Genomic DNA, 19588 nt, shown 5'->3' on the forward strand with positions numbered 1-19588 from the left:
GGCACGTGGGGGGGAATCCCCTTGGGAATTTTTCCTGTTGAGCTCCTTCTGGGACTGGTGGTCTCTGAGGACAGAAAGCTGATGGAATAGTCGCCCTCTTTCTGGCCCGGTAAATCTGCTTCATAGAGAACAGAAATGTTTGCGTTTGGGTGCCTGATGGCGTGGGAAGAGCAGTCGTGTAATTGCACGCGTTGAAGTCTGTGAACATGTCCCGCTTTAAGACATTCTGAGGCCACGTGGGCCTACAGTAACACACTTGGGAGAGCCAGGAAAACAGCGGCCCTCCCCGAGTGGGTTGTTGAGATGCAGTGTGGTTTAGTGGATAGAGCGCAGGTTTGGGAGTCGAAAGGACTTGGGTTCTAATTCTGGCTCCACCAAATGTCTGTGTGACCTTGGGCAAGTCACTTCTCTGGGCCCTAGTTCCCTCATCTGGAAAATGGGGACTAAAAGTGCGAGCCCCATGTGGGACAGGGGTGGTGTCCGACCTGATTATTTTATATCTACCCCAGCATGTAGAACAGTGATTGGCACCTAGGAAGCACTTGACAAGTACCATTATTATTATTATTATTGTTGTTGTTATTATTATTATTACTATCCCCAAGAAGTGGCTGTTTTTCTTGGTGTGAGCCAGTCTGCCAAAGAGCAGAAGCACACATCTCTCTGATGGGGGGTGGGCGTATCTTGTCGCCTCTAACCTTCCAGGGGTCTGAGCACGCTCCCCCAGATGGCCAGAGGCCAGAAAAGATGCCCGACTGGAATTTCCTGGACAGTGTGCAAAGTGCATGGGAGATCTTCGTGGCAGCCTCCTCGTGTCCCAAGAGGTAGAGAAGCAGCGTGGCTCAGTGGCTAGATCCTGGGCTTGGGAGTCAGAGGTCATGAGTTCTAATCCCGGCTCCGCCGCTTGTCAGCTGTGTGACTTTGGGGAAGTCACTTCTCTGTGCCTCAGTTCCCTCATCTGTAAAATGGGGATTAAGACTGTGAGCCCCACGTGGGACAGCCTGCTTATTTTGTATCCCTCCCAGTGCTTAGAACAGTGCTTGGCACATAGTAAGCGCTTAACAAATGCCATTATTATTATTATTATTTTACCTCGAGTGGGAGAATGGCTCTCTTGTTCATCATCATCATCAATCGTATTTATTGAGCGCTTACTGTGTGCAGAGCACTGTACTAAGCGCTTGGGAAGTACAAATTGGCATGTTCATGAAAGCCACCACAAGGTGGCAGGGCTTACCTTTCTTTGCTTTCCAAAAGAGGCACCTATTTAAGGAGTGGAGTATAACACACGTACATTCACACACAAAAAAATCTCCAGTATATATTAAGCGCTTCCTAAGTGCCATTCATTCATTCATTCAATCGTATTTATTGAGCGCTTACTGTGTGCAGAGCACTGTACTAAGCGCTTGGGAAGTACAAGTTGGCAACATACAGAGACGGTCCCTACCCAGCAGCGGGCTCACAGTCTAGAAGGGGGAGACCGACAACAGAACAAAACATCTTAACAAAATAAAATAGAATAAATATGTACAAGTAAAATAAATAGAGTAATAAATATGTACAAACATATATACATATATACAGGTGCTGTGGGGAGGGGAAGGAGGTAAGGTGGGGGGCTGGGGAGGAGGGGGAGAGGAAGGAGGGTGCTCAGTGTGGGAAGGCCTCCTGGAGGAGGTGAGCTCCCAGTAGGGCTTTGAAGAGAATTGCCTGCATAAGGTTGCTCCCTTGCCTAGGAAGACCTGGAAAAGTGCAGAGGTCCAAACCGCTTATCAATCAATCAACCAATGGTATTTATTGAGAGCTCCTGATATGCAAAGCACTGAACTGAGTGCCTGGGACAGTACAGTACAACAGAGTTGGGAGACGAGTTGCCTGTCCACCAGGAGCTGACAGTCTAGAGGGGGAGACAAAGATTAAAATAAATTGACAATATACCAAAGTGCCATGGGGCTGAGGGTGGGGTGAACCTTGAGGGTTTAAAGGGTACAGATCAAAGGGCAAGGGTGACGCAGAAGGGAGAGGAAGTAGGGAAATGAGGGCTTAGATGGGGAAGGCCTCTTGGTGGAGATGGGATTTTAATAAGGCTTTGAAGGTGAGAAGAGTGGTGGTCTGTCAGATATGAAGGAGGAGGGAGTTCCAGGACAGAGCGAGGTTGGGGCAAGGAGTCAGTGGCAAGATAGATGAAATTGGGCATTGGCGTTAGAGGAGCAAAGCATGGGGGTTGGGTCTTAGTGGAAAATAAGATAGGAGTGGATGAGCTGATTTGAGAGTCTTAAAGCCATCGATATGGTGCTTCCATTTGATGTAGAGGTGGAAGGGCAACCACTGTAGGTTCTTAAGGAGTGCGGAGATTGGACTGAACAGTTTTTAGACAAAATATCTGGGCAGCAGAGAGAAGAAAGGACTGGAGTGGGGAGAGGCAGGGAGATCAGACGGGGGCTGATGCAGTAATCAAGGTGGGATTTGGATCAGGGTCATAGCAGTTTGGATGGTGAGGAAAGTGTGGATTTTAGTGAAGTTGTGAAGGTAGAACTGACAGGAATTGGTGACAGATTGAATAGGAGATTGAGAGAGATGAGTCAAGGATAATGTCGAGGTTACAGGCTTGTGAGGTGGAAGATTGTGGTGGTGCCTACAGTAGTAGGAAAATCTGGGTGGACAGGGTTTTTTCGATGGGAAGATGAGTTCTGTTTTGGACATGTTAAGTCTGAGGTGAGAATGGAGGAGCAGCATGGTCTAGGGGATAGAGCACAGGCCTGAGAGTCAGAAGGTCATAGATTCTAATCCTGGCTCAGCCACTTGTCCAAGGTCACACAGCAGACAAGCTACTTCACTTCTCTGTGCCTCTGTTACCTCATCTGTAAAATGGGGATTGAGACTGTGAGCCCATGTGGGACAGGGACTGCGTCTTTGCCCTTTGGCCCTTATCTTCTCCACCTTTCCCTCCTGTCTGTCTGTCTGTTTGTCTGTCTGTGTGTGTGTCTCTCTCTCTCTCTCTCTCTCTCTCTCTCTCTCTCTCTCTCTCTCTCTCTCTCTCTCTCTCTCTCTCTCTCTCGCTCACTTCTCCCTTCCTCTCTCTTCTTCCTCACCCACCCCAGGGCTGGACGTTGTCCAGTTTTTCCATGAATTTTAAGGAAAGATGTCTCTGGTCAGTGGGAGCTCACCAGGTCAGGGGTTCACATCATTAGGTCATCCCCCTCCCCACCCCCATCCTCGAGCCTTGGGTTTTTGGCTTTTGGCTTTGGGCAGGAGCAGTGGGTTTGCATGCATGCAGTTTGCTGTGGACTCTGTACGTTCAAACGTGATCAGCAGCACACGCCTGCCTGGTTCCCACTGTGCTCTGAGAAATGAGTTTCATTTCCTTTCCCTGACCAAAAATTTCGTTTGGACGGTTTATGCCACTGAAGTCAGGCTCAGGGCCAGAAGATAATTTTTTCCTCTGGGCATCCTGTCCGCTGGCTGCCAGACCCGATAATCGCCGGGCATCCCCTCCGAGGACAGCTTGTGCCACGTGGGCGTCAAGAGCTGGGTCGGCTTTTCCACAGTGGCATTTAGGCGTCTTTTGGAAAGTGCCTGGATTTCCATGGGGTTTGATTTTGAAGCCACCAAAGCCTGGCTTGGTCACCAGAGTAGAGCAAACCAATCAATCATTTATATTTTTTGACTGCTTACTGTGTTCAGAGCACTGTACTAAGTGCCTGAGAGAGTACAATAAACAATATAACCAACACATCCCCTGCCCACAACAAGCTATTAGCACAGGACTAAGGTTTAGGGAGAGTACAGTACAATTGAGTTGGTGATAATAATAATAATAATGATTATAATGGTATTTTTTAGGCTCTTACTGTGTGCCAGGCACTACACTAAGCACTGGAGTGGAAACAAGCCAATCAGGTTGGACACAGTCCCTGTCCCATATGGGGCTCGCAATCTGAATCCCCATTTTACAGATGAGGAAACAGAGGCCCAGAGAAGTGAAGTGACTTGCCCAAGGTAACACAGCAGATAAGTGGCAGAGCTGGGATTAGAACCCATGACCTCCCCCTTTTAGACTGTGAGCCCACTGTTGGGTAGGGACTGTCTCTATATGTTGCCGACTTGTACTTCCCAAGCGCTTAGTACAGTGCTCTGCACACAGTAAGCACTCAATAAATACGATTGATGATGATGATGACCTTAGTATATACCATGCTGCTAGACTGTAAGCTCATTCATTCATTCAATTGTATTTATTGAGCGCTTACTGTGTGCAGAGCACTGTACTAAGCACTTGGGAAATACAAATTGGAAACATATAGAGACGGTCCCTACCCAACAGTGGGCTCACAGTCTAGAAGGGGGAGACAGAGAACAAAACAAAATATATTAACAAAATAAAATAAATAGAATAAATATGTACAAATAAAATAAATAGAGCAATAAATACGTACAGACATATATACATATATTCAGGTGCTGTGGGGAGGGGAAGGAGGTAAAGCGGGGGGGGGTGGGGAGGAGGAGAGGAAGGAGGGGGCTCAGTCTGGGAAGGCCTCCTATGGGTAGGGCTACTTATTTTGTGGCATTGAACTCTCCCAAGCGCTTTGTCCAATGCTCGGCACATAGTACGCACTCAAAAAATAAATACCACTGATTGAGGCGCGTACAATCCAGAGCGAACATTAGCTTCCTGATGAGCTGGGTCTCTCCCTTGCCCCGACTGATGGCACGTCCCTCCCTTTTGCACTTCTGATTCACTCCCTTGGGGAACTCATCCGCTCTCATGGCTTCAACTCCCATCTTCACACGGGTGACTCCCAAATCTACCTCTCCAGCCCCAGCATTTCTCTGCAATCTCCATTTCTGCTCATCTCCAGGGTAGCTCCCCTCAGCTGTCTAGAGAAGCAGCGTGGCTCAGGGGAAAGAGCCCGGGCTTTGGAATCAGAGGTCACGGGTCCTGGCTCTTCCAGTTGTCAGCTGTGTGACTTTGGGCAAGTCACTTAACTTCTCTGGGCCTCGGTTCCCTCATCTGTAAAATGGGGATTAAGACTGTGAACCCCACATGGGACAACCTGATCACCTTGTATCCCCCGCCCCCCAGGGCTTAGAACAGTGCTTTGCACATAGCACTTAACAAATACCAAAAATTATTATTATTATTAAGGTCCCTTAAGCTGTTTGTCAAAAACGCAACTCTTAATAATTAATAGTAGTGATAATTGTGGTATTTAAGTGCGTACTATGTGCCAAGCACTGTACTCAGCCCTGGGGTAGGTACAAAATAATCATGGGCACAGTCCCTAGCTCACGTGGGGCTCACAGTCTAAGGTGAGAAGCACCTTAGCATCTTATGAGAAGCAGCGTGGCTATGAGGAGCAGCATGGCTTAGTGGAAAAAGCATGGGGTTGGGAATCAGAGATCGTGGGTTCAAATCCCGGCTCTGCCACTAATCAGCTCTGTGACTTTGAGCAAATCACTTCTCTGTGCCTCAGTTACCTCATCTGGAAAATGGGGACAAAGACTGTGAGCCCCACATAGGACAACCTGATAACCTTGTATCTACCCCAGTTCTTAGAACAGTGCTTGGCACAGAGTAAGTGCTTAACAAGTATCATCATCATTATTATTAATAATAATAATAAGCAGGGAGGACAGATATTAAATCCCCATTTTTACATTTGAAGAAACTGAGGCAAAGAGACCTGCCGAAGATTACATCGCAGACAAGTGGCAGAGCCAGGATTAGAGCCCTGATCCGGTGACTTCTAGACCTGAGATCTTTCCACTAGGCCACACTGCTTCATCTTCCCTCCCAAATCCACTTCCCCACCTAGCTACACCATTGCAGTTGATAACACGAGCAGCCTCCCTGTCCCAGCAGCCATAGTATTCTCTGTGAACTCCTCCCTCTTTTTATTAATAATAATGATAATAGTAATAATAGTGGGATTTAAGTGCTCACTCTGTGCCGAACCCTATACTAAGGGCTGGGATAGATACAAGATATTTAGGATAATAATACTAACAACAATAATAATAATAATGGTATTTGTTAAGCACTTACTATGTGCAAAGCACTGTTCTAAGTGCTTGTATCCCCTCCGCCCCCCACAGCGGGGGATACAAGGTGATCAGGTTGTCCCACGTGGGGCTCACAGTCTTAATCCCCATTTTATAGATGAGGTAGCTGAGGCACAGAGAAGTTGTAACTTGCCCAAAGTCACACAGCTGACAAGTGGAGGAGCTGGGATTAGAACCCATGACCTCTGACTCCCAAGCCCCTGCTCTTTCCACTGAGCCATGCTGCTTCTCCCTGTCCCTCATGGGACTCACAGTCTAAATAGAGGGAATGGGATTTAATCCCTGTTCTGTTAATGAGGAAACCAAGGTCCAGAGAAGTGAAGTAACTTGCCCAAGGTCACACAGCAGACAAGTGGCAGAGTTGGGATTTGATCCCAGGTCCTTCTGACCCCCAGGCCCAGGCTTTCTCCTTTAGGCCATGCTGCTCCCCTTCTCTCTTTCAACTTCCAAATTCAGCCTCCACAACACTTGCCTGGATCTGCTCTTTCCTTTCCATCCATGCTTGGAAGAAGCAGTGTGGTCTAGTGGATAGAGCACAGGCCTGGGAGTACAAAGAATCTCGGTTCTAATCCCGGATCCACCACTTACCTGCTGTGTGACCTTGGGCAAGTCACTTCACTTCTTTGGGCCTCAGTTACCTCAGCTATAAAATGGGGATTAAGACCATGAGCCCCAGGATAAACTGTGTCCAACCTGATTAGCTTGTAGCTACCCCAGCAATTAGAGCAGTGCTTGACACATAGTAAGCACTTAACAGATAGCCATTTGGATGATGATAATAATGATATTTGTTAAGTGCTTACTATGTGCCAAGCACTGTTGTAAATGCTGGGATAGACACAAGGTAATCAGGTTGTCCCACGTGGGGCTCACAGTCGTAATCCCCATTTTACAGATGAGGTAACTGAGGCACAGAGAAGTTAAGTGACTTGCCGAAGGTCACACAGCTGACAAGGGGCAGAGCTGGGATTAGAACCCACAGCCTCTGACTCCCAAGCCTGTGCTCTTTCCACTAAGCTACACTGCTTCTCATAATGATATCACAGTGGCCCAGGTGGTCATCGTCAACTCGATTACCCTGTCAGCCTCCTCACGGACTGCCACATACTTCATTTTGCTGTCTGCATCATCTTTCTACTATGTTCCTCTATAAAACATCTCTGTACTCCTCAAAAGTTTCCAACGATGACTCGTTCCACTCTGCATCAGACACTCCTGACCATTGGCTTTAAGGTTCTCTCTCAGCACTCTCTCTCTCGCTCATCCATTCTCTTCCCCCATTATATCCCAGCTTCCACTCGGCATTCCTCTCAAGCCAACCTATTCATTTCATCAATTGAGAGTATTTACTGAGAACCTGCTGTGTGTGGAGCACTGTGTTTAAATGCTTGGGAAGAATAAAAAATAATTAATAATAATAATAATGATGGCATTTATTAAACACTATCTGCAAAGCACTGTTCTAAGCGCTGGAGAGGTTACAGGTGATCAGGTTGTCCCACGGGGGGCTCACAGTCTTAATCCCCATTTTACAGATGAGGGAACTGAGGCACAGAGAAGTTGTGACTTGCCCAAAGTCACACAGCTGACAATTGGCGGAGCTGGGATTTGAATCCATGACCTCTGACTCCAATGCCCGGGCTCTTTCCCCTGAGCCACACTGTCATTGCCCTGAATGAATTAACTTTCTAGCAGAGAGGCAGACACGGAAATAATTTAGAGAGAGGAGGAAGGAGGTCGAGGGAAGTATGTACGTGAGTTGATGTGTATTCATTCATTCAGTTGTATTTATTGAGCACTTACTGTGTGCAGAGCACTGTACTAAGCGCTTGGGAAGTACAAGTTGGCAACATATAGAGACGGTCCCTACCCAACAGCGGGCTCACAGTCTAGAAGAGGGAGACAGACAACAAAACAAACCATATTAACAAAATAAAATAAATAGAATAGTAAATGTGTACAAGTAAAATAGAGTAATAAATCTGTACAAAGTTTCAGAGGATATTATTATAATAATAATTATGGCATTTAAGCACTTATTGTGTGCCCAGCACTGTTTAAGTGCTGTGGTAGTTACAAAGTGATCAGGTTCCAACCTGTCCCACACGGGGCTCCCACTCTTCATCCCCATTTTACAGGTGAGGGAACTGAGGCGCACAGAAGTGAAGTGACTTGCCCAAGGTCACACAGCTGACAAGTGGCGGAGCCGAGATTTGAACCCATATCCTCTGACTCCCAAACCTGGGATTTTGCCCCTAGGCCATGCTGCTTCTGACATGTACCTAAGATTTCTACATCCCCTATCTGTAATCTGTTTTTAAAGTCTTTCTCCCCTGGTAGAATGCAAACTCCTATTGGGCAGAGATTGTGTCTACCAACTGTTGTACTTTCCCAAGCACGTAGTACACGCTCTGCATGTAGTAAGCTCTCAATAAACGCAATTCATGGATTGATTTAGGGGTTGTGAGAAGATAATGTTCAGTTGGCGCAGAAGTGCTGGGAAAGCAGTTGGTAGGGAAACTTAACCATGATAGAGATTAATCAGATAAAACATCTTGGGGGAGGCGTGATTTGTATAGGTCATCATCAATGATATTTATTGAGCATTTACTGTGAGCAGCGCTTGGGAAGGTAGGAGAAGCAGCGTGGCTCAGTGGAAAGAGCACGGGCTTGAGAGTCAGAAAATGTGGGTACTAATCCCGGCTCCACCACTTGTCAGCTGTGTGGCTTTGGGTAAGTCACTTAACTTCTCTGTACCTCAGTTACCTCATCTGTAAAATGGGGATGAAGACTGTGAGCCCCACGTGGGACAACCTGATTACCTTGTATCTACCCCAGCGCTTAGATCAGTGCATGGCAAATAGTAAGCACTTAACAAATACCATCATTATTATTATTATTATTTCAATATAATAGAGTCGATTGATGTGATCCCTGCTCACAAGGAGTTTAGAGTCTACAGGGTGGGGCAAAGTTAACAGAAATATCAGATAACGGGAAATAGTAGAAGCAGCATGGCTTATTGGCTAGAGCATGGGCCCGAGAATCAGAAGGACCTGCGTTCTAATTCCGGCCTCGCCACTTGTCTGTTATGTGACCCTGGGCAAGTCACTTGATTTCTCTGTGCCTCAGTTCCCTCATTTGTAAAATGGGGATTGAGACTGTGGGACAGGGACTGTGTCCAACCTGATTTGCTTGTATCCACCCCAGCGCTTAGTGTAGTGCCTGGTACATAGAAAGCGCTTAACAAATACCATAATAATAATATTCCAGACAAAGCTGGGGTTTCTGTGGGTAAAGTCCAGAGTGGGGAATCAAGCCAGGTTGTGACGGATGGCTGGCACTGGTGCTGACGGTGAGTTATTTTCCAGCCGGGCTCGGGTTCTGAGGTACCTGCCGCAAGAGCCTTGGAACTGTCAGAACAGGCAGAAAGGGCAGGAGTCTTCCTCATTCATTCAATCGTATTTATTGAGTGCTTACTATGTGCAAAGCACTGTTCTAAGCGCTGGGGGGATACAAGGTGATCAGGTTGTCCCACGTGGGGCTCACAGTCTTCATCCCCATTTTACAGATGAGGTCACTGAGGCTCAGAGAAGTGAAGTGACTTGCTCAAAGTCACACGGCTGACAGTTGGCAGAGCTGGGATTCGAACCCATGACCTCTGACTCCAAAGCCCGGGCTGTTCCCACTGAGCCACGCCGCTTCTCACCGAGCCTTTGGCATCGTGTCCTGGCTGCAGCCAAGGTTTGTTCTGGGTGGGACCCTTCAACCAAACCGAAACCCCTGGGGTTGGGAGCCCAAGAGCGCAGGCTGGGCTGGGACTGGAAGCCGGGGGAGGTCCCCAGCCAGGTGGCACCTCAGAAGCATCCTGGTGTAGTGGCTAGAACACGGGTTTGGGATCAGAAAGTCGTGGGTTCTAATCCTGCCTCTGCCGCTTGTCTGATGGGTGAACTTGTACAAGTCACTTCTCTGAACCTCAGTTACCTCATCTGGGGATTAAGATTCTAAGCCCCACGCAGGACAGGGACTTTGTCCAACCCAATTAGCTTATATTCACCTCAGCGCTTTCTACAGTGCCTGGCACATAGTAATTGCTTAACAAATACAACAATTATTATTATTATTATTATTGGCATTTATTAAGCCCTTACTATGTGCAAAGCACTGTTTTAAGTTCTGGGAAGGTTACAAGGTGATCAGGTTGTCCCACAGGGGGCTCACAGTCTTAAGCCCCATTTTACAGATGAGGGAATTGAGGCACAGAGAAGTTGTGACTTGCCCAAAGTCACACAGCTGACAATTGACAGAGCCGGGATTCATTCATTCAATCATATTTATTGAGCACTTACTGTGTGCTGAGCACTGTACTAAGCGCTTGGGAAGTACAAGTTGGCAACATATAGAGACGGTCCCTACCCAACAGCGGGCTCACAGTCTAGAAGAGGGAGACAAACAACAAAACAAAACACATTAATCAAATAAATAGAATAGTAAATATGTACAAGTAAAATAAAGTAATAAATCTGTACAAACATATATACAGGTGCTGTGGGGAGGGGGAGGAGGTAGAGTGGGGGGATGGGGAGGGGAAGAAGGGGGAGAGGAAGGAGGGGGCTCAGTCTGGGAAGGCCTCCTGGAGGAGGTGAGCTCTCAGTAGGGCTTTGAAGGGAGGAAGAGAGCTAACTTGGCGGATGTGCGGAGGGTGGGCATTCCAGGCCAGGGCGGGACAGGCGAGAACAAGGCACAGTGAGGAGTTTAGCGGCAGAGGAGTGGAGGGTGCGGGCTGGGCTGGAGAAGGAAAGAAGGGAGGTGAGGTAGGAGGGGGTGAGGTGATGGACAGCCTTGAAGCCGAAAGTGAAGAGTTTTTGCCTGATGCAAATGTTGATTGGTGGCCACTGGAGATTTTTGAGGAGGGGAGTAACATGCCCAGAGCATTTCTGCACAAAGATGATCTGGGCAGCAGCGTGAAGTATAGATTGAAGTGGGGAGAGACAGGAGGATGGGAGATCAGAGATCGGAGGCTGATGCAGTAATCCAGTCGGGATAGGATGAGAGATTTGAGCCCATAACCTCTGACTCCAAGGCCAGTGCTCTTTGCACTGAGCCACACTGCTTCTCTGTTATTATGCACTTACTATGTGTCAGGCAATGTACTAAGCACTGGTGTGGATACAAGCAGATTGGGTTGGACACAGTCCCTGTCCCATGTGGTACTCACAGTCTTATTAATCCCCATTTTACAGATGAGGTAACTGAGACCCAGTGACGTGACTTGTCTAGGGTCACACAGCCGACAAATGGTGGAGCCAGGATTAGAACCCATTCCTTCTGATTTCCAGGCCTGTGCTCTTTCCACTAGGCCACACTGGACATCACCAAGGTTATGGGCTTGGTGGGCAGAGAGCATGTCTACCAACTCTGTTCTCTTGTACCCTCCCAAACGCTTAGTACAGTGCTCCATACACAGTATGTGCTCAATAAATACGATTGAAAGGGAGAATAGTGGTACCGTCTACAGTGATGGGGAGGACAGAGTTTGGGCAGAAGATAAGGAATTCAGTTTTGGACGTGTTTAGTTTTGTTCCCCACCCACCTCACCCAGCCCCATGGAGGGGGAGAGAGAGAAAGAGAGAAAGAAAGAAAAGGAAAAAAAAAATAAAACATTGGGATCAGCTGGGTTTCATGGTAGTGACGGGCCCTGGGTGTGTGCACGCACTGAATGACGTAGATTAAATCCAGCCCATTTAAGGAAGTCAGTCTCAGCCCAAAACAGACCTCATCAAGAGGGCCCGAGGCAAGAGGCCAGGGACCATGTCCCACCTAATACCATTTCCTGGGGGAGGGCTCAAGAGACTCGGGGCCCCTTCAGGAGAGAACCAGTTTATTTCTGTCCAGACAGGTACTTGAAGATGTAGACACTCTTTAAATATTTACAAGCCCAGAGAAGGCAGGGAGGGTCAGTACGGTAAAATTCGTCGTTCTGTGTTCCCTAATCATGGCAGCACTGGTATGCGAGCCAGTGACTGTGAACTGGGTGTGTGGAAAGAAGCCCAGGCTTGTCCCTAAGGCAGAGCTGTGGTGGGGGCAGGTTGGGAGGGAGGGGACAGTGAGTTCCTGGGAGACAGGGTCCTCCCTCCCTTTCCTTTTCTTTCGCATCTACTCACCACGAGGCCGACTGCCAGGAGAGCTCTCTCTCCCCCTCAAGCCCCGTGGAAGGGCTGTTCGAATTCTCCCAGTGGTGCTGGAATTTGTAAGCTGTAAGCCCAGGGGTTCATTCAGTCGTATTTATTGAGCATTTACTGTGTGCAGAGCACTTCCCAAGTGCTTAGTACAGTGCTCTGCACACAGTAAGCACTCGATAAATATTATTGAATGAATGAATGAATGAAGGACACCCCTTGTCCTGGGGAATCGGTGGGGTGGAGAAGATGCAGAGAGCCGAGACGCAAGCGTTGGGCGTTATCCAGTGTGGCAGCGGCCCTTGTGACCCCTTGACTTTGGCCTCAGCTGTAGTCTTCTCTCCCTTCTCCAAGTCGGGCTTGTGTAGGGTGAAAAAGAAGGTCTCCGGCTCTGGGTTCGGAGGTGCTTCAGGGCATAGAAACGGTGCCCGCCTGACAGAGTGAGTGTAGAGAAGCAGCCTGGCCTAATGCATAGAGCACCAGCCTCCGAGTCAGAAGGACCTGGGTTCCAATCCCAGCTCCGCCACTTGTCTGCTTGGTGACCTCGGACAAGTCACTTTCTGGGCCTCGGTTACCTCATTTGTAAAATGGGGGTTGAGACTGTGAGCCCTATTTGGGGAAGGTTGTGTCCAACCCTATTACCTTGTTTCTACTCTAGTGCTTAGTACAGTGCCTGGTGCATAGTAAATGCTTAAATACCATAATTATTGTTAGTATTACTATTAGAAAGCATGGACTGGGATAACCTTGTACCAGACCTGAAAGCTGGACAAATGCAGAGCCTTCCACTTGGAAAGCAAAGCAAATTCAATCATTCTGACCTATTTGAGCGCTTATTGTGTGCAAAACACTGTACTGAGTGCTTGTAGACACCGTAACGGACAGACTGTCATGCATCCGGGGACCCTCGGATGGAACAGAGACCGGCTGCTGATCAGACTGGGGTTTTTCAAAATTTTCCCGCAAAATGCTAAAATTTTGGAAAAATTAGGGGCTCGAGACTACTTTAGGGCGACGAGAAATTATGAGGTTTTGTTTTGCCCCAGAAATTCCCCCAAAAGGTGCAGGCCTTTTGGCTTGACTTAGAAAGGGTTTCGAAAGATCTACATCAGGACTTACGTTGGAAAGTTACTACTCACTGCTGTGGAGGTGAATCAGTCTGAAAATGAGCTCTTCCTTTAGAAACAACCTGACTCATAAACAGTCAGAAAAAAGGGCGCTTCTGTTGTTTCTTTGAAGCCCTGCTTCCCGCCGTCTCACTTGGCTGTAATTTGTTGCTTCAGAAAGTCATGCCAGAGACCGTGTGTGTGTGAAGCGTATGGAGGGGAGGAGGGGGGGGGGGGGGGTCTGTGCATATCAATGCACGAGAGCTGGGGAGTTGACTTGGGAAAACTATTCCTTTGGCAATTCAAGGTAGGGAGAGGCTCACTGATCCGGGTAGAAAAACAGCAGAGAAGCAGTGTGGCCTGATGGTTAAAGCACAGGCCTGGGACTCAGAAGGACCTGGGTTCTGATCCTGACTCCGCCACTTGTCTGTTGTGTGACCTTGGGTGAGTTTCTTCACTCCTCTGGTCCTTGGGTTACCTCATCTGGAAAATGGGGATTGAGAATATGAGTCCCATATGGGACAGGGGCTGTGTCTAACCAGATCTCCTTGCATCTACCCCAGCACTTTGAATAAAACAGTGACTGACAGACAATAAGTGTACCATTAAAAAACACACATAATAAGTGTACCATTTAAAAAAAGGATCTGCAGGTCTGACTGAGCCATCATTGGGGCGTCAGCAGGGCAGTGCTGAAATTAAAGCAAGCAGAAACATAACCAATTGATGCAGAATTCCTGGAGTATAGGAAGTAGGGGTGAGTCATTTGTCTCCACTTCAGTCTGATGCTCCCTTGGGAAGAATCCAGGCCAGCCCAGCCTTTTGGGGAAGCAGCAGGGTTCCGGGGGGGATAACCTGGAACGAACAGCAGAGCCTTTGATGTCCGCTTCCATGGAGCTCGGAGAACTCCCGGCGAATGCAGGTAAAGGAAGCTTCCATGTTGCCCAGTGACGTTGGCACCGATGGAGCCAAGTCGGGCAGCCTAAGAAACCAGTCAGCAAACCAATCAGTCATATTTGCTGAGCACTTACCGGGTGAAGAGCACTGTACTAAGTGCTTGGGAGAGCATGGTACAACACAGTTGGTAGACACAGTGGTAATATAAATAAATTGTATGTAAGTGCCGAGGTTGGGGTGAATAAAGGGGCCAAATCCAAGCGCGAGGGTGCTGCAGAAGGGAGAGAGAGTAGGAAATAATAATAATAATAATAATGACATTTATTAAGCGCTTACTATGTGCAAAGCACTGTTCTAAATGCTGGGGATGTTACAAGGTGATCAGGTTGTCCCACAGGGGGCTCACAGTCTTAATCCCCGTTTTACAGATGAGGGAATTGAGGTCCAGAGAAGTGCCCAAAGTCACACAAGTGACAAGTGGCCGAGGTGGGATTTGAACCCATGACCTCCTACTCCAAAGCCCGTGCTCTTTCCACTGAGCCACACTGCTTAGGCTTTGGAGAAGAGCGTTTTAAGGAAAGAATTGGCAGCGGAATGCGGAAAGGGGGCTGGAAGAGAGGTCCTCTTTTCCAGATTTTGGGGGTGGGGGGGACCCCTCGAGACTCCGCCCCCTCACGGACTCCAAGAAGAGAGAAAGGGCCTTACCCCCACGTCCAGCTAACTTGCCATTTCAGGGTTGGTGGCCGTCCTGTTTCTGCAGGAGGCAGCAGCTAAGGAGAGAGCAGGGAGGAAGGCATCCGGAGGACATGTGTGGCACGTGTGATTTGTCGGCATTGACTACCAGCCGCTCCGCACCACAAGAAAATCGTGGTAGGACAGGGTCATTCATCAGCTGGACTTAATTCAATCAGTTCCATGACTTCATTTTACTAATTCCTATTTTAGTTATGAGCTACGTGTGGTTTCCTGTCATTGCATAAATGTGTTATTGTGGTAACATAGTTACTACCATTTTTCAATTTAAATCCCCAGGGCCTTCAGCTGGAAAGCCGCATTTCGGCTCCCAGTGTGGGGTCTATCATGGTTCTAAGCCTCCAGATCTAATCCTGACTCTGCACGTGGCTCAGTGGAAAGAGCATGGGCTGGGGAGCCAGAGGTCATGGGTTCTAATCCCAGCTCCACCACTTGTCAGCTGTGTGACCTTGGGCAAGGCACTTAACTTCTCTGGGCCTCAGTTCCCTCATCTGTAAAATGGGGATGAAGACTGTGAGCCCCACGTGGGACAACCTGATAACCTTGTATCTACCCCACTGCTTAGAACAGTGCTTGGCACATAGCGCTTGACAAATACCAACATCATTATTATTATTATTACTGTGTGACCTAGGGCAAGTCACTAAATTTCTCAGGGCCTCAGCTGCCCCATCTATAAAATGGGATTTCAGTTCCTGTTCTTCCTCCCACTTAGACTGTGAGCCCCATTTGGGACAAGATCTGTGTCCTACCCGATTGACCTAGATGTACCCCAGTGTTTAGAATAATGCTTGACACATAGTAAGCGCTTAAGTGTGGCCAGTGGATAGGGTCAGGCTGGGAGGCAGAAGGACCTGGGTTCCCCTCTTGTAGCATTAATAATAATGATATTTGTTAGGCACCCACTATGTGTCAAGCACTGTTATAAACGCTGAGGTAATAACAATAATGGTATTAAGCACTTACTATGTGCCAGGCACTGTACTAAGCCCGAGCACAAATAGGTACAAGTTTAGCAGGTTGGACACAGTCCCTGTCCCACTTGGGGCTCACAGTCTTCCTCCCTATTTTATAGATGAGGGAACTGAGGCCCAGAGAAGTGAGGTGACTTGCCCAAGGTCACACAGCAGACAAGTGGCGGAGCCGGGATTAGAATCCAGGTCCTTCTGACGCCCAGGCTGTATCCACTATGCCATGCTGCTTCACTGGGTGACCTTGGAGTTGTCTTCTGGGTGACCTTGGGCAAGTCACTTTACTTCTCTGTGTCTGTTAGCTCATCTGTAAAATGGGGATTAAGATGGTGAACTCCATGTGGGACATGGACTGTATCCAACCTGATTAGCTTGTGTCTAGCCCAGCACGTAGAACAGTGCCTGGCACATAGGGCCTAATAGATTCCTTAAAAAATAAAAATAAGAAAATAAAGTGTGGAAGTTTATGAATGGAAACTGCAGCTGCAGTGACCCAGGCTCTGTTTATTTCCCTCTCCGCCGTGCCTGCTAGGCTGTGTTAGGCTCCCCGAGCCACATCTTCCTCCCCACATTGTGTAGGGTCACCCTGCTTTCTTTTCTTTCCTTGTGGTATTTGCTAAGCGCTTACTATGTGCCAGACTCTGTACTAAGCACTGGGGTCGATACGGGCTAATCAGGTTGGACACAGTCCCTGACCCACGTGGGGCTCACAGTCTCAATTCCCATTTTCCAGTTGCGGTAACCCAGGCATTGAGAAGTGAAGTGACTTGCCCAAGTTCACACAGCAGCAGACAAGTGGCAGAGCCAAGATTGGAACCTAGGTCCTTCCGCCTCCCAGGCCTGTGCTCTGTCCATTAGGCCACACTGCTTCTCTTCCCTGGTTCTCCAGGGAGGCCTCACCCCGCTGAAAGTTTTCTCCTAGAATCGGTTAGAATTCCAGTAGTATTTTCAGGAAGCAGAAGTAGCCCCCTGGGGCGCTGGAAAGGTCAGGGATCTCCGAAGATCCCTTGGGTAGGAAACAGACCACAGCATTGGGCAGAAACTTCCTCCTTCCCACAGGGGAGCTCCAGTTTCAACCCGAATGTCTGTGGGGCTATTCAGGCCTGCTGTTTTGCGGAGGGAATGGTGTCGTTGATGTGACGCGCTCCTTGCTTCTTCCAAGATTTTTTTTTCTAATGGTATTTGTTAAGCATGTAAGCACTGGGATAGCTTGGAATTAATCAGGTTGGACACGGTTTCTATCCCACGTGGGACTCATAATCTTAAGTAAGAGGGAGAACAGGTATTGAATCCCCATTTTATAGATGAGTCAGTCAGTCAATTGTATTGAGCGCATACTGTGTGTAGAGCAGTGTACTAAGCGCTTGGGAAAGTACAATGTAACAGACATATTCCCTGCCCACAATGAGTGTACAGTCTAGAGATTCAGTTGAATTTATTGAGCACTTACTATGTGCAAAGCACTGTACTAAGCACTTGGGAGAGTACAATATAACAACAAACGGACACATTGGCTCAGTGGAAAGAGCACGGGCTTGGGAGTCAGATTATGGGTTCTAATCCCAGCTCCGCCGATTGTCAGCTATGTGACTTTGGGCAAATTACTTAACTTCTCTGTGCCTTAGTTACCTCATCTGTAAAATGGGGATTGAGACCGTGAGCCCCACGTGGGACAACCTGATCACCTTGTATGCCCCCAGCGCTTAGAATAGTGCTTTGCACATAGTAAGCACTTAAGAAATACTGTCATCATCATAACAAGCTCACAGTCTAGAGGACACTGAGGCACAGAGAAGTTCACACAGCAGGCAACCCCCCTGTAAGGGAGCCCCCAGGGTTGTGGCCCACAGCCGCCCCACCTTGCCGGCTCTTTCACCTCCCTGCCTTTTCCTTGGGAATCTGTTCTCCAAATCCTCTAGGCTGCAGCAAGGGACATCAGATCAACCCAACTTGGTGGGATATAAGAGAGAACAAGAGAGAGAGAGAAGAGAGAGCAAGAGAGAGAGAGAGATGAGAGAGAGAGAGCGCAAGAATATGAATGAATAAGAATCCAACCCGTCTTCAGGGCTGGTGTGGTTTTAGGGCCTGGGGAGGTCAGAGAGAGAGAGAGAAAGCAGGTAGCCCCGAACTTCTGGCCCATGTAGCAGCCACTGTAGTCATGACAGAAGCCAAGCACCTGCAGCTTACGAGGCCTGAACACTCAGGGGAGAGTGCAGGCAATTCAGCAGCAGCAGCAAGAATCCAGCACCTCACCGCTGGGAGGGAATGATCGCCGGGATCCCTCCAGACTGTTCCGTCCACGGCCCAGAGCTGCCATCACCGCTTCGTTAATTAATAATGATATTTAAGTGCTTACTATATGCCAGGCGCCTTGCTAAGCACTGGGGTGGATACAGGCAAATTGAGTTGGACACAGTTCCTGTCCTACGTGGGGCTCACAGTCTCAATCCCCATTTTCCAGATGAGGTAACTGAGGCCCAGAGAAGTGAAGCGACTTGCCCAAGGTCGCACGGCAAACAAGTGGTGGTGGCAGGATTAGAACTCATGAGCTTTTGACTCCAGGGCCCGTGCAGGGGGACCGTCTCTCCCTCCCCCCACCTCAGGACTCTGGGCCCCATGATGCAGCCGCTACCCTCTCCGGCCAAGAGGACAGGACTGGTTGGGGGACGCTAGGAGAGTAGTAATGTGGTGTGCACTCTGCCTCTGAGCAGTGCACCGATAACCCCAATGGGAGGAGGTGAAAGAGGACCACATTCAATCTGTCACTAAATCCTGTCGGTCCTTCATTATATCTTTGGAATCCACCCTTCCTTCTCCATCCAAGCTGCTGCCATGCTGATCCAAGCACTTATGCAGCGTGGCTCAGTGGAAAAGAGCCTTGGCTTTGGAGTCAGATGTCATGGGTTCAAATTCCCGCTCCGCCAATTGTCAGCTGTGTGACTTTGGGCAAGTCACTTAACTTCTCTGGGCCTCAGTTCCCTGATCTGTAAAACGGGGATTAAGACTGTGAGCCCCCACCGTGGGACAACCTGATCATCTTGTAACCTCCCCAGTGCTTAGAACAGTGCTTTGCACATAGCAAGTGCTCAATAAACGCCATCATTATTATTATTATCCTGCCCAAATCCTCATCAGCCTCCTCTCCGACCTCCAGTGTCTTCCTTCTCCTGCCTATACTTCACTCTGTCGCCCAGATCATTTTTCTAAAAAGCTGTTCAGTTCACATCTCCGTTGTCCTCAGAAACCTCCAGTGGTTGCCCATCCGTCTCCACATCAAAAAGAAACTGCTTATCATTGGCCTTAAGGCACTCAGCTCTCCCCTTCCTACCTCAATTGCTAATCTCCCACTACAGCCAAGACCGCACACTTCGCTCCTGCAACACCAACCTAGTCACTGCACCTTGATCTTGTCTCTCACCATCAACCCCTTCTTCACATCCTCCCTTCTGCCTGGAACTCCCTCCCCCTTCATATCCATCCAGACCACCACTCCCCATCTTCAAAACCAAATTTAAATAATATCTCCTCCAAGAGGCTAGCTTGGCTAGTCCTCCTTTTCCCCCACCCTATTTGTCCTCTCTTCAGTATCATCTGTTCTGTGCATTTGGGTTTG

The 19588-nt window shown here is 48.4% G+C and overlaps 1 protein-coding gene across 1 annotated transcript in view; it reads left to right on the forward strand.

Annotated features, from left to right (window-relative positions):
- SDF4 (stromal cell derived factor 4) overlaps nucleotides 1–19588 on the forward strand; it is a 66624-nt gene that overhangs the window by 16261 nt on the left and 30775 nt on the right. The window lies entirely within an intron of this gene.

Source organism: Tachyglossus aculeatus, chromosome 5, assembly GCF_015852505.1.
Source record: "Tachyglossus aculeatus isolate mTacAcu1 chromosome 5, mTacAcu1.pri, whole genome shotgun sequence".
Lineage (NCBI taxonomy): Eukaryota > Metazoa > Chordata > Mammalia > Monotremata > Tachyglossidae > Tachyglossus > Tachyglossus aculeatus.